The sequence below is a fragment of the Ambystoma mexicanum genome, chromosome 7p, assembly GCF_040938575.1.
Source record: "Ambystoma mexicanum isolate Mex_15411 chromosome 7p, UKY_AmexF1_1, whole genome shotgun sequence".
NCBI lineage: Eukaryota > Metazoa > Chordata > Amphibia > Caudata > Ambystomatidae > Ambystoma > Ambystoma mexicanum.
The window spans coordinates 349039016-349056123 of record NC_090939.1 but is presented as its reverse complement, the minus strand read 5'-3'; positions in this window follow the sequence as shown (position 1 = coordinate 349056123).

Sequence of the window (17108 nt, the reverse complement as noted above, 5' to 3'; positions counted from 1 at the left end):
CTGCTAAGACTAACACCCAGGACATCAAAGATGACATCACAAATGTCATTGATGACATCACTGATGACATCACATGTCTGGCTCACTATTTTTTCTTTTGCTGACATATCTAGGCCACATGGTTTTCTTCAGTAACAGTCAGAAACTAAGAATTTTATTTTATTTGTAGACGTATCCTTCTAGTAGGTTCTTACAGTAATTCCCTTAGAGTACAGTCACATCATATGAAACATATACATATGGGAAAACACAAGCTTGAAAGACAGCAATCCTTTTTGTGCATAAAGATAATCACTAGATTTATGAGCACTTTCTGATAGTTCTGTTGTTTTTTTTATGGCTGTACTTTCCCTGTATATGGTTATATTTGTATACATTGTACTCACACTACTTTCCTTAGGGTCCAATCACATCAAGTGATACATATACATAGGGTAAATAGCAGCTTTGAAACAGAGCAATCATTTATTTGCATGAAACTAATCAGTTAAGTTATGAATTGTTTCTGCTACTACTTGTGCTTTTTTGCTAACTTCACTTTCCCTGTATATACCCATATTGGTATGTGTTCTTGTGTCTTTGTGTTTTGTATATAGTAATGCAATTATGTAATACATGGGTTTTATTAGCTACTTATTACATATTTCACAGTACACAAAAATCTATTAAGAAAACAATTATCATTTCATTATTCAACATATTAACATTACAAATATCATACCTTCATCTTGTACGCTGCACACAATGTTATGTTTCTGTATGAGTAGCTTAGTATACTAGATAGAACCCCATAATAGGATGGTATTTATATATTTATATATATATTTATATATATATTTATATCAATGCATCGTTCAATGCACTTATTAGGGTATATTTCTTGCAATGATTCTTGACACTTTTTTCGCAACATAATAAGAATCCCTTCTACACATATTTCATGAGAAGTACATACACATGTGATGTCATCAGTGATGTCATCAATGACATTTGTGATGTCATCTTTGATGTCCTGGGTGTTAGTCTTAGCAGTGCACAGTGGTGGCGCGAGTTATGGTTGCTTAGCTTACCATAACTGGCAAATTTCAAGGGTTTTTTGGTTTTACTTGGAACCATAACATCCCTTTAACAAAGTTTTTTCACTGAATTTCATAGGTTTTTAGTAGCGCAACTTAACCATAACATCCCTTTAACAAAGTTTTTTTCACTGAATTTCATAGGTTTTTAGTAGTGCAACTTAACTATAACGTCCCATAAAATCCCTTTAACAAAGTTTTTTCACTGAATTTCATAGTTTTTTAGTAGCACAACTTAACAATAATGACTTTGACTTTATATACATGTCATATGGAACTGACTAGATCTCTTCTTATGAACTTGATGTCCGCGAACATATTTAATGTTCGGGAACATGTTCGGAGAACAGTACCACTACCTAAAAACTGTGGGGGAGGTGGTGGGGTATGTTTGATTGTTATATCATAATATAGGAACATTTAACAAATTCATAAAGCAGCACACAAACACATTATATATAGTAATACATAAGAAATGTAACCCATATATGTAACACACTAACCATTCATTTAAATACAATATGTTCTGAAATGGAATATACCACAAGAAGATAAATTGGCTTCCAACATAATTACCTCACAGACACAACAGAACTGAGAACAAGACCAGACCCACTGAATACATAGGACTTATCTTACCAGAAATAGTAAGTGTACTTCATTTTACTCATATATTTATAAACTTTCTGTATTAGATTAAAAAATATATTATCTTTTTTTTTTCTCACAGAAATGTCTAGTACTCTGGAATGGCTAGAGGACAATTTACCACATGAAGAAATGTCACAAGATAGTGAAACTAATGGTAAACACTTTATAATATAAACCATTTAAATATTATTATTTTGTATACATTTAACATACATATATTTTTTTGTACAGAGCATAACAAAATAGAAACTACCTCTGAAGAAGCTGTTATGGAAAACACGCTTGACAACATAAAAGAAAAAAATGATTTATTGTTGACCAATTTTAATAATTTGAAAACTTTTGTTGAAGATCATTTTAAAACAAAAACGTCATACCATTGCCCCACATTTACTTGTCCCTCCTCACCATATCCCAGTCAATTATCCCCAAACCCTCTCCATAATCCAAAACGTTTTGATGAGATTTCCATCCCTTCTTCACCTAATACCAATCATGTTGAAACCCCTAATTCTCCTGTTTTTGTTTCTGTTTCTGCCTCACCTTCTCTGTCATAAATTATTAATATATGTTAAATAAAGTTAAATTTTTATATTGTATTGTGAATAGTTTCCGTTTTTTTTTTTTTAAAACAATAAAAGTGTCCGCGGACAGTGCGAGTGTTCTGAAATGTTCGTACATAAACGAAAATGGAGGTGTCCTGAAGAACACCACACCTGTTCGTACTGTTCGCTAGCAAGTTGAAACTGTTCTAAGAACACACGTGGTGTCCTGAAATGTTCGTAAAGAAACAAAAATTAAAGTGTTCTAAAGAACGCTATATCTGTCGGTAATGTTCGCTATCAACTTAAAACTGTCCTAAGAACACAATTGGTGTCCTGAAATGTTCGTAAATAAACGAAAATGATGTGTCCTGAACAACAGTACAACTGTTCGTAGTGTTCGCTAGCAACATGAAACTGTACTAAGAACACACGAGGTGTCCTGAATTGTTCGTAAACAAACAAAAATTAAAGTGTCCTAAAGAACACTATACCTGTCCGGTACTGTTGACTAGCAAGTTCAAACTGTTCTAAAAACGCTATTGGTGTCCTGAAATGTTCGTACGTAAACGAAAATGGAGGTGTCCTGAAGAACACTATACCTGTTCGTAGTGTTCGCTACCCAATTGAAACTGTTCTAAGAACACAATTGGTGTCCTGAAATGTTCGTACATAAACTAAATTACACGTGTCCTGAAGAACACTATATCTGTCCTTACTGTTCGCTACCAAGTTTAAACTGTTCTAAGAACACACGTGGTGTCCTGAAATGTTCGTTTCACGTGTGACGCACTTTTAATTACTTCAGAACCCGAACAGTGTCCGTAGGACATCAATGCGCATGCGCTAACCAATCTCCGTGCACTTGGTGTCCTGCGGACAGGCGCTTCCTTCGCGGACTAGTTTGCGAATGGATCATATGACCACGCCCACGCTCATCGTGTGTCCTGAAATGTGGACACTGTTCGTGTCCCCGAACAATTTAAAAGTACATTTTCAGTTAATCCATAATATTTTTCAATAAAATCTCACCATGGCACAAGTCCCACATAGCAATCTTGAGTTTCTATATACCTTTTGAAACTTTCCGATCCTTTTTTTGTGTTCGATCTGTCCGCGGACAGTGCGCATGTCTGCGAACCGCGCACAAGCACCCCTATAAAAGACCATGCCCAAGAGCTTATTCCCATTGTGTTTCTGGCTATTCTTCAGAACACAGTGATTTTTGCTGCCACCTGCAGACTACACCATCATCGAGATGGCATCCTTGGCTGCTGAACTGCCACTTGGTGCTGCACCTGCTTCAGCACCACCCCCACCCCCTCCACCACCACCACCTCCCCAAGGGCCTGAAGAGGGGAACAGGAGTGAGGATGCGGAGGCGGAAGAAGAGGATGATGAGAATGAGGTAGAGGAAAACCCTACTACCCGCACGAGGCGTGAGTCTTGGGTGTGGCGGTTATTTACCGTTCATGGTAATGTTCCTAAGGCTCGTGCGAACCGTGTTACCTGCAATGAGTGCAAAATGATACTCAGTCGCGGGAAGCACGGTAAGTACAGCTTTGGGACCACTACTATGAAGCGACACCTGAGGTCATTTCACTCTGGGGCTATTTGCAGGGTTGTACCTTGCGAAGAACGTAGCAGGTTGATTTCCTCTACTTCATCCTCTGTTTCTGATCCTGTCACCACAAGGACCACCTCTGTGGGACAGCGTCTTCCTCAAGCTGCCTCACAGGACATACAGAATGCTGATGACCCTTACCTTTCGAGGGTCACAGTAGTATGTATGTACTGTGACACAGTACTCTGCAGGGGGGAGCGACTTCGGAGTGCTTTTGAGACTATCGTCTCAGAGCACGAGAAGACCTGCTCACTACTCAAATAAAACCCACTCTACATCTTCCTCTCTCAGCTCGCCCTTTCTTATCCTTGTGGTTGGTGTCCCCCCCTTTACCCTCCTTTACCCTCCTCTCCTAGTGTGTCGTGTCTGAAAAACCAAAAAAAATACAAAATTACAAAAATCAAAAAAAAATAAGGCTCTTTTCAGAGCCGCCTTTCCCAGTTAAAAAATAGAAGTGAAAATAAATGAAGCAGGGCTCTTTGTATTTTTTAGAAGTCCGCGGACAGTTCGCGAACATTAAAAAAATTGGGTTGCTACTCCATCACAAACATTGTAATTTTCTCTGGAAAGAAGTGGTGGCTCTGAAAAGAGCCTTTGGGTGGTGTTTGTAAGTCAAAAATTGAAAATGCTTAACATCTACTTCAAAATCGTTGTTGTAATTCCAAAAAAGGTCGCAATGCATTTTGTACATTTCTCAGAAAAATCTGATTGCCAGCATAAGTAAGATGGACTCCATCTCTGCGAAAAATGTATGTACTACAAAACATAATATTTTCATTGTGAAAAGAAGACATGCCAAAATCTCTTAGAAAGCCACAAACAGCCTTATTAACATTGCGCCTTGCTTTTTCCATTTGTGGACCAAATGAAGAAGAACTAAGCCACATTTGTCTATGCGCAATCCGTGAAAATATCACTTGAGAATTAGGAAACATGTCGATAACCTTCCTAAGTCCTTCTTTCATAGCAAATTGCAAACAAATTCCAGTCACATGTCCTAAACTGTTCCCTCCACAATGAATTACAATTATGTCTGGATGTTGCTCTGTCTCCAAAGTAGCACAGAGAGGTAGCAAGTCCAACCACTTCATCCCACGTACTCCATGCCAGTGTACTTCCACATGTGGGAATCCAAGATCTACAGCTACTCCACAGCTTTCTGCATGCACCTTCAACCAATGTATCCACAAATCTCCTAAAATCCAAACAATCTGTTTTCTGAAACACACAGCCATAGCTATCTTTTGTTCTCTCAGCAAAAAGAGTATCTGAGAAAATCTCTCCTGGCACAACACACCCACCAAACTTTCCTGACCAATCCCTTTCAGTGCTTATTCTCATTTGCATGACTTCTGAACCCAAAAATCCCCGGATGTAACTCCCGATGTCCGCGAACTACCGCCATGTCCGCGGACATATCGTAACATGAACAGCTCTTCTACCGTTTCCACTACACTCTCTCTGCCATTCCCTCATTGGATGTACCTCAAAAATCACATGACCATGCACCAATCACATTCAAGACCTCTACATCTAACTGCATCATCATAGATCAGCACTGCAAATGTACTCTGAGAATCTCTCTGAGTACAAGTGTCATATCATTGGCAAGCAACATCTACCAGAAATACTGTACAAGTCTTCAAGATTTCTACTTGCAGCTCCATGCATATCCATATGCATGAACACAAACTTCAGGTATGCATATTTTCTGTATAGTAGATGAACACATTTTCAAACAGACTTTTACCTTGTAAAATCTGTAAAATTAATTTACTGTACTTTTTTCAATTTCCTAAAATCAACTATCACTTATAAACCTTTATACTATTTACTTTCTTTATACACACACACTCAAATCATGTTAAACTAACATTTTTTAAATGAAATATATAGACTACATATATTCAAACAAAATTGCATGCAAACAAAATCGATGTTTAAACCTTTATAAAAATACTTGTACAATTTCATATTTTTAGTTTTTATTTATTTATTTACTTAATTACTTTAAATTAGACATGACATTGAGGCGCTATTACCTAGAACAGTTTACTTACAGAAATAGTGGTATTCACTAATATATTATAAATTTCACAAGACATAGTAAAGATATTTTTTTTTGCTACAGTTAGTCATTCAATACTATTTGTTCATTACGAACATATCATATGTACTGAACTAATGCAATGTATCTTATGTAAATAAATTAGTTTAATGGTTTTACAGAAGGCACTGAGGATTTCAATTAAAAAAATCAATATCTAAATTAAAAACAGTGCTATATACAAAAAAGTTACTAATTTGAAGCTTTTACAATTGCAGTGAAGACCAGTTTCCTGAAAAGAAGCAGCCGAATTCGAAGAAGAAAGAAAAACTAAGAAGTTACCTGTTAATTTAAAAAAAAGTAAGTAAAATATCACCATAATATTTGTATTATTAATCAAATATACTATAACATTAATACGAGCTATTTTGGTTTCTAAAAATAGAGATTTTGTACCATTTTGTCCAAAAAGGTCCATGTCTTAAACAGCGATTTACAGCCAGAACGGCCCACAAATTTCTATTTTTGGACACACAAATCACCCAACTGAACCACTACAATTTTCATATTATAGAACAAACAACTGTTTTAATTGTATACATTAGATTTACTATTTGTACTTTTCCACACCACTAGCTTACCTTTTTTTTTGTCATCTGAACCCCAGTTTAGTAACACATAAATTCAAGAATACCTATCCCTACTAGTTTTAGTTCCCAGTGCACAATCACACACCATTACATACATCTTTATCATCTTACTCAAACACTCATGCACACAGCACACATACATTCCAGAACACCCCAACCCTTATCTTCTTTATTTTTTTCAACAGACCCTAAAGAATGCCTACCAAAAGTCAAGTCCGTAGAAAGCAACGCAAAAGTAGAGCAAATGAAAATAAAGGTGTCCAACATAAGCATCCATCTCTAGCAGAATTTGTAAAAAAAGTTGAAACAAAACAGCTAATACAATCATTTAGTGAAACACAAGAAGTTTCAAGTACAACAACTTCGCTTCCTCTATCAAAATTTAAAACAAAACAAAAAACAATTAACAGAAAATCAGCTATCAGTACAGATAAAACTACTTCTTCAAATTTTAATATAGTGCAAAGTAAGCATACCAAGAAAAGTATTTTAGCCAAAATATACCGTCACAAATTCCTTCAAAATCCTATAAAAACAGGAGAGAAATCAGGTTCAAAGCTTAAAACCTATCGTAGGAAATTAATCTTAGAAGCATTGATGGACAGTGCAATTCTTCTCAAAAGAAATGTATTTTTTTACTGTTAAACAAAATGAAACCACTAACAAAACTAATAACTAAATTACAAAAAAGACTTCTCAATAAGCGAAATGTCAACAGAAAGAACTTCTTAAGTATCTGCGGAGGTGAATGGAATCACACTACGAGCACAGAACCATATTTTAATGAAGAAGCGTACAAACAAAAGCAAACAAATACAATTGCCATAAATAGCAGTGGTCGAAGTTATGAAAAAGTGAATAATACCATAATGGAACAAGAAGTACTTCTTACAAAAATATGCCCTGAAAACTTAGAATTACCCCTCCATTCAACTGAATCAGAACGTCTAGTGTGCAAATGGCCATGCACGTCAATGTGTAACATTCCCAAACAATGTTTCAAATCTTTACGCCAATTCCTCAATAAATATGTAAAAAGCAAAGACAAAATAAAAATTAAATTACTGCAAAATATTGATACCTGTCCAGTGCGCAAGTACACAGGACCACAAGGACATTCATTGGCCTGCATTACAGGACCTACTTGTAAAACCACTTTCCATGATATCAAAAGGATATCAACACATCATTCAACTATAAGAAATCTAGTCTATAAACTGTACTATGCTAAAAGTCCTGCTGTAGCACTAGCAAAGTTAAATAACATCCTTCTACATGGTACAGCAAAAGACCTACTTGAAGAAATTCACTATATCCAGAAAAAATATTTTGGAAGTGAAAGCCATTTACAGAATGAAATAGCTTTAAACCAATTAAGCAACAATTCTACACATGGCAACCTTCTGCTAAACACATACAAAAAAGAAATACTAAAATTTAAAAGTACATCAGCTGAAGTACCAAACCATGTATGTGTATGTTGCCGTAGAATTTTTTATAAAAGTAACACAAAAACTGTGGACCTATCATACAAAATAGAAGACAATGAAGATTCTAAATGGTTTGAATTAGCTCTCTACCTTGTAGCAGAAAACAAATATGAAATAACTGAGCCCTTAATACTTTGCAGTTATTGCACTACAAAACTTGACAACAACCAAACTCCTTCACGTTCTATCACAAATAATTTGGAATTATACCCAGTACCTAAACCTCTACAACAACTTAATGTATATGAGAGCATCATAATTCAAACAGTACATCCATTTCAAGCAATAATACGCCTTCAACCAAAAACAGCAAAATTACCTCCCTCTGAATTGGTAAAAGGCATTAGTGGAAAAGTAGTTTATTTACCATTAAATCTAAAAGAAAATGTGCATACTCTAGGAGTGCAACGTCCAATGCAGCAATCTTTAATTATACTAGTAAATGGAGTACCTACAAAAGACAAAAAAATATGGCAACAGCTGGTAGATTTATATAAAGTTAGACACGCCTTCCAATATCTTAAAGAGAATAATGAATATTACAAAGAAATTAATATTGAAGAAAACTTGAAAGATACAACTGAAATAATTCAAGAAACACAAGAAGCTGGTCAATTTGAGCTACTAGATCCTGCTACAATATCAAATACTTTAGACCATTATACAATTCATCCTTTGGACTGTAATGACACCGTAAAAGATGTACTGGAAACTTACCAAATGCGTCAAACAAAAGGATCGCCAATCAGTATATGGGAAAAAAGTATAGAAGCACGTGCTTTTCCTTTACTCTTTCCTACTGGCAAAGGAGGAAGGTATGATGATAGACCTATTCAAATATCAGCTTCAGAATACCGCTCATTACTGATGTATTCTGAAGATCCCAGATTTAGACAAAATGTTGAATACATATTCCACCTACTCTTTGAAAGTGAACTAGCAACTTTATGTTACGGAGTTGCACACATATTAAAATCAGGATCACACTTTCAAAATATGACAGCTACACAATTATTAGAGAAAGTGCAACAAAAGGATGAGGTTTTACAATCAAATATTACAAATTTATTAGCAAATATGCGTGGTACTAAAGAGTACTGGTTTCAACGTCATGGATATGTACGTTGTATGATCAGAAACCTTGGCCCACCCACTTGGTTTGTTACATTAAGTTGTGCAGAATATGCATGGGAAGATTTACATGATTTCCTACGCACATCAAATAAAAACAAAACAGACATAGATATTCTAATACCTGGAGAACTTTGTTCTTTGGATCCTGTTAATGTTTCAAGATATTTTCACCATCGCTTCATTGCTATGCTACATTTTATTTGTAATAAAACTGTTCCTCCCCTTGGAGAAGTGCAACACTTCTTTTGGAGAAAAGAATACCAAGCCAGAGGAGCACCACATATCCACATGCTTTTATGGATTAAAGATGCCCCTAAATTTGGTCAAGACAGTGATGCCACTGTTTTACAGTTTATTGAAAAATATGTCACTTGTAAAATTCCATCAGAAGCCACAAATAGTGATCTTCAGGCACAAATTTTACAATTTCAAAGACACAAATGTGGAAAATATTTTCGTCGCAAATACAAAAACAAAGGCAAATACTACACCAAATGCCAATTTGGTTTCCCTAGACCAGTTACAAATACAGGTCAAGTAAACAACCTCATGTCTTCAGTTAGACATAGTGTTAAAGGTAAATCACCTAAAAATACATATTACATAAAAAGAAAAGAAGAAGAAAAATATATCAATGATTATAATGCAATCATTGCCCACTTATGGAATGCAAACATAGATGTGCAGTACATTGCAGACAATTCTACTGCATTTGCACGATATGTCACAGCATACTTAACTAAAGCAGAAAAGACAGAGCTCCAAGACCTCTGGAATGACCTGTCATCAGATAAAACAGTATCTCAGAAATTATACATCTTGGGCATAAAAATGCTCACCCATAGAGAATGTGGATCTTATGAAGCAGCTGATCGTTTAACTGGTACTTCATTGTATGGTAAATCTGAAAATATAGTATGGCTAAGTCTTGGTCCAGCTAAATCTAGAAAAAGAGTTCTAAAATCATATGAAGATATAGAAACAATAGCCAAACATGATCCCAACAGCCAAGACATTTTAAAAAACAAATTATTGGACACATACTACCCAAACAGAAGTAATACTTTGGAAAACATGTGTCTATACCAAATAGCCCAAAACTACACATACAAAAATAATATGAAACCTGATGAAAAAAAAGGTAAATATGGAGTGACAGACTGTGAAGGCAGCTTAGTTAAACTCACTAAACCAAATTTAATTAATCATATCAAATTGTCATTGAAGACTCCTCAACATAAAGAAGTATATTACATGTCCCTGCTACAACTCTTCAAACCATGGAGAAAAGAAGAACAATTACTAGATACCTATGACTCATATGAGGATGCTTTCAAAGCAAATGAAAGCACTATAACTGATGTAAACTTTACACAGTACAAAACAATGTTGCACAATGAACAGCAACATGAAGAAGAACTCCAAACCCAACTAGATAAGGATACTCCTGACAGTAGTCAACCTTCTGTAACAGGAAGCCAAGAACCACTGGGAGAACCAATAATAACAAATGAGGCAGAAATAGCTATGATAGAAGTAGAAAACACCATGTGTCAGTATGAAGATAAGGAAGACTTAACTATACTACAATCAAAACTAAACAATGAGCAAAGTAGCATTTTTCAAGAAGTAACAAAACAAATTACACATGGTGTAAAACATGAAAATAAAGAATGTTCCTGCCATAATTATAAACCTATACTACTGTACGTCAGTGGTGAAGCTGGTTCTGGCAAAACATTCCTAATCAAAATCATTAGTAAGTTCCTTCAACAATTGACAAATAACAAACTGTCAGCTGTTGTCACTGCCCCCACAGGTTTAGCTGCCTACAACATAGGTGGTGTTACATTACACCGATTACTACTATTACCAGTAGAACACCAGAACAAATTAGACTATTACAAACTTTCTGCAGAAGCTGCAATGGAATTACGCAGAGTATTGAAACAAATGAAAATGTTACTAATAGATGAAGTGAGCATGGTCTCCAACCTGATGTTAGCTTTGATTCACCTCAGATTACAAGAAGTACTCAAAACAGACTATGAAGAGCTCTTTGCAGGAAAACACATTATTGGTTTTGGAGATCTGCTTCAATTAACACCAGTAAAAGGTGAACCTATTTTTAAAACATTAGGGCACAAACTCTGCCGTAAAACTGTTGGCAGCATTGGAAATGTCAACCTTTGGCAACATTTCCAATACAGAGAATTAACAGAAAACATGCGCCAATCTGCAGATCTAACTTATGCCAACATTTTAAAAAGTTTGAGAGTTGGTATACTTTCTAAAGAAGCAGAAGCAACATCGAAAACCCGGCACATTAATGCACTTTATGGCGATAATGCATGTGCTACAGATGTTATGGAACAATTAGCCCACAAAAATGTCAATTGTATGGCCTTAATGCCAACTCTTGCAAGCTGTCTCAAATTCAATGAAATAATGTTAAATAAAGAAATGCAACCAATAATGGAAATTAGCGCCACAGACAAACTAGATGTACATGGTATGAAACTACCCATGTGTGACCAAGCCACAACAAGACTAAATAATTTAGAAAAATCAATCTCAAACACAGCAGGCTTAGAAAAGATGTTAAAATTATCCTTAAATTGCAGAGTAATGCTTAAACGTAACCTTGACGTGGACCAAGGACTAGTTAATGGAGCACTGGGTACATTTGTTGGCTTTCAAACATACCCACGTGACAACAAAATTCAGTTTGTCAATATACTCTTTGACAAACTTTCAGAAGTAAAACGGATAGGACGCTCAACAGCTAGATTCCTTCTCTTCAAAGATATGTATGTACGCAGAGAACAATTTTCTCTAACTCTTGCATATGCAGTCACGATTCATAAATCACAAGGTCTTACCCTAGACAAAGCAATGATAGATATTGGTAACACAGTCTTTAAAGAAGGCATGAGCTACGTAGCACTATCACGCTTACGTACACTTGACGGTCTATTTCTAATCAACTTTGATGCAAGTAAAGTAAACGCTGATATTCCTTGCATTTTAGAATATAATCGACTTCGCTCACTATACACTCCCCATCTAAACACATATTCTGTTCCACAAAAACTAAAACGTTGTAAAAGAAAACTAAATCAAACAGAAATGCAACAGGACGTCACTGCAAATCCTCCAAAGTGAGTAAAAGAAACATATTATTCATCAAGTACCACAAACAAAAAAGAATCAATTAGAGAAAGTAAACCAGGTACTTCTTTAAAGAAGGAAGACAAACTCCAAAAAAAGCAGTTAGATACAGAACTACCTGGACCATTTAAATTCTCAAATATAGTTGGTGTAAGTTGCTATGCAAATGTAGCAATGAATATTCTATTTCAATTACCACCAATTGTTGACAACATTTACTTACACAGTACAGACCCTCTGTGTTTGCAAATGTTAGTACTTCACAGAAATGCAGCAAACAATCCTGACAACACATATAGGTGGTAATTCATAGAATGCAGCGCACAAGTGGCGCACGCGGCTGGTGCACAGTGTGCGCGTGCGAATCCCTGCGCCAGCCGCGTGCGCTAAAATCCATTTCCGCGCACAGCGTATTCATGGATTCCAGCCACCAAAACCAGCCGTGGCGCACAGTGGCGCAGCGACCCTGCAGCAGCGCCAGTTACGCCCCCAAGAACGCCTCTCGCGCAGGGAAAAGCCATCAATATACCCAATCCAGCGCAAAGGGCTGCGCTAACCCTGTACCAGCACAGCAAGTGGGCTACGTGTATCACTGGGGTGCGCGGGAAGTACCTCACGCGATTGGCCCCGTGCGAGCAGGGTACGCGTATTTCAGAGGTGCGCGGGAAGTTCCACACGCGATTTAATCAGGCTATGTGTATTTCAGGGGTGCGCGGGAATTTCCACACGCGAATGGGCCAGTGCGAGCAGGGTACGCGTATCTCAGGGGTGCGCGGGAAGTTCCACACGCGATTCCATCAGGGTACGTGTATTTCGGGGTGCGCATGAAGTTCCACACGCGATATCAGCAGGGTACGTGTATTTCAAGGTGCAGGGGAAGTTACACACGCGATGTCAGCAGGGTACGTGTATTTCAGGGGTGCGCGGGAATTTCCACATGCGATTGGGCCCGTGCGAGCAGGGTACGCGTATCTCAGGGGTGCGCGGGAAGTTCCACACGCGATTCCATCAGGGTACGTGTATTTCGGGGTGCGCGTGAAGTTCCACACACGATATCAGCAGGGTACGTGTATTTCAGGGTGCAGGGGAAGTTACACACGCGATTTCCGCAGGGTACGTGTATTTCAGGGGTGCGCGTGAAGTTCCAAACGCGATATCAGCAGGGTACGTGTATTTCAGGGTGCAGGGGAAGTTACACATGCGATTTCAGCAGGGTACGTGTATTCCAGGGGTGCGCGGGAAGTCCCACACGCGATTCCATCAGGGTACGTGTATTACAGGGGTGCGCGTGAAGTTCCACACGCGATATCAGCAGGGTACGTGTATTTCAGGGTGCAGGGGAAGTTACACACGCGATTTCCGCAGGGTACGTGTATTTCAGGGGTGCGTGTGAAGTTCCACACGCGATATCAGCAGGGTACGTGTATTTCAGGGTGCAGGGGAAGTTACACACGCGATTTCAGCAGGGTACGTGTATTTCAGGGGTGCGCGGGAATTTCCACACGCGATTGGGCCCGTGCGAGCAGGGTACGCGTATCTCAGGGGTGCGCGGGAAGTTCCACACGCGATTTCACCAGGGTACGTGTATTTCGGGGTGCGGGGGAAGTTTCACATGCGAAATCAGCAGGGTACGTGTATTCCAGGGGTGCGCGGGAAGTTCCACACGCGATTCCATCAGGGTACGTGTATTTTGGGGTGCGCGGGGAGCACCACACGTGAATTGCACGTGTGGGTCCTCCCAGGTGTTCCCTCTACACCCTCCACGGTCCCTACAGGTGGCTCACACCACAGGGGCCTACCCTGCACATGTCCTGCAGGCACACCATCCACCATGGCCATGACCCCCAGCCAACCCACATGTCAACTTGCACTACTGCCCAACAACGCATGTCCCCCTGCACCCCCAGTCACCAGGTGCCCCTCCACCAGGCCCCACCCATGTCTACCACCACCCCCACCCCCCAGCCACCAGGGGCACCCACCACCAGGCCCCCACCCATGTCTCCCACCACCCCAACCCCCCAGCAGTGCAGGAGAAGCCTCCACCAGGCCCCCACCCATGTCTCACACCACCCCCACCCCCCAGCCACCAGGGGCAGCCTCCACCAGGCCCCCACCCATGTCTCCCACCACCCCCACCCCTAGCACTGTGGGGCACCTGCCAGCAGGCCCCCATCCATGTCCAACTCATGTTCCCCACCACCCCCACCCCCCAGCACCGTGGGGCACCTGCCAGCAGGCCCCCACCCATGTCCAACTCTTGTTCCCCACCACCCCCACCCCCCAGCACTGTGGGGCACCTGCCAGCAGGCCCCCACCCATGTCCAACTCATGTTCCCCACCACCCCCACCCCCAGCACTGTGGGGCACCTGCCAGCAGGCCCCACCCATGTCTCCCACAACCCCCACCCCCCAGCAGTGCAGGGTCACCCACCACCAGGCCCCCACCCATGTCTCCCACCACCCCCACCCCCCAGCAGTGCAGGAGCAGCCTCCACCAGGCACCCACCCATGTCTCCCAGCACCCCCACCCCCAGCACTGTGGGGCACCTGCCAGCAGGCCCCCACCCATGTCCAACTCATGTTCCCCACCACCCCCACCCCCCAGCACTGTGGGGCACCTGCCAGCAGGCCCCACCCATGTCTCCCACCACCCCCACCCCCCAGCCACCAGGGGCAGCCTCCACCAGGCCCCCACCCATTCTCCCACCACCCCCACCCCCCAGCAGTGCAGGGGCAGCCTCCACCAGGCCCCCACCCATGTCTCCCACCACCCCCACCACCGCAGTCACCAGGGGCAGCTTCCACCAGGCCCCACCCATGTCTCCCACCACCCCCACCCCCCAGCAGTGCAGGGACAGCCTCCACCAGGCCCCCACCCATGTCTCCCACCACCCCCACCCCCCAGCACTGTGGGGCACCTGCCAGCAGGCCCCCACCCATGTCCATCTCATGTTCCCCACCACCCCCACCCCCCAGCACTGTGGGTCACCTGCCAGCAGGCCCCCACCCATGTCCAACCATGTTCCCCATCACCCCCACCACCAGCACTGTGGGGCACCTGCCAGCAGGCCCCCACCCATGTCCAACTCATGTTCCCCACCACCCCCACCCCCAGCACTGTGGGCCACCTGCCAGCAGGCCCCCACCCATGTCCAACTCATGTTCCCCACCCCCAGCACTGTGGGGCACCTGCCAGCAGGCCCCACCCATGTCTCCCACCACCCCCACCCCCAGCAGTGCAGGGGCACCCACCACCAGGCCCCCACCCATGTCTCCCAGCACCCCCACCCACCAGCCACCAGGGGCAGCCTCCACCAGGCCTCCACCCATGTCTCCCAGCACCCCCACCCCCCAGCACTGTGGGGCACCTGCCAGCAGGCCCCCACCCATGTCCAAGTCATGTTCCCCCCCACCCCCACCCCCCAACACCGTGGGGCACATGCCAGCAGGCCCCCCGCCCATGTCCAACTCATGTTCCCCACCACCCCCACCCCCCCCAGCACTGTGGGGCACCTGCCAGCAGGCCCCCACCCATGTGCAACTCATGTTCCCCAGCCAACATGTCATCACAATCTAGATCCCTGGTCCCTATGGTCAGCCTCCAAATGCAAAACACCCACCCGAGTATTGCATCCACCCACTCATTATTTGCAATTACATCACAGAACACCAATTGCAAGTTCCGAAACAAACACATTTCCCTCACATACACCCAATGGGTGTCAGTGAATCTCAAAACACATATCATGAAATACATGAAACCAATGAGATACCACACATTGAAGTTCACCAAATAAAATATGTATTAAAGGAAACATAAATAGAATAAAAAATGAAGAAACAGAAACGTGAATGTACAAAAATGAAAAGAAGCATGTCCGTTAAAAAAAGCAAAACCAAAAATAAAACTCCAAAGTAATGTTGTCCAAAGTCAATGTCCACAAAACAAAATCCAATGGGAAATAAAAAAGAAAGCCATTGCTGCATGGTTAAAAAGTGAAAAAAAATTACAATCCAACTGCTAACTATTTACATGGGAACAAGCCAGGTTCCATCATCCCAACAAAATAAAGGAAACCTATCTAACTACACTAACTAATTAAATAAACTATATACAAAAATGTGGCCAATGTCCGAAAGGTCCAAATAAAATAAAAACAAAAATGAAACCTAACACTACCTAGAAACTATGTACAAGGGCAGCGGGCTAGTTTCACGGCTCACTTGTGGATGTCCCGGGCCAGGGCATCATCAAACTCCTCCTCAATGTCCCGGAGGCGGTCCTCCTCCATGGCCCCGAGGGTCCGCAGGGCCGCCGACGTCTCCACCTCCAAACCCCTGCGGATTGCCTCGAGGCACTCGGCCCGCCTCAGGGCCCTCCGCATGGAGTTCTCCGCCCTGACCATTGTGAGCCGTGCCTCTTCCGCCCGCTGCCGCTCCGCATCTATGGTGTGGCCCAACCGCTGCCACACGGAAGACACCCTCTGTCCTGGGTCCTCCTGCCCTCCGGCCGATGCCTGCCCCTCCGATGTCGAAGGCCCCGAGCCTTCATGGCTCCCACCACATTGCTGCTGCTGCTGCTGTGCCTCTGCCCGTGCACTGCCTCCTGCTGCCTGCACATCCTCCGCCGGCTGGGGTGCAGTCCTTGATGTGGCCACCCCTGCTGGACGTCCGACTCCCGACTGTGGCAGGGATGCCTCCTCCACCAGCCTGGCCGCAC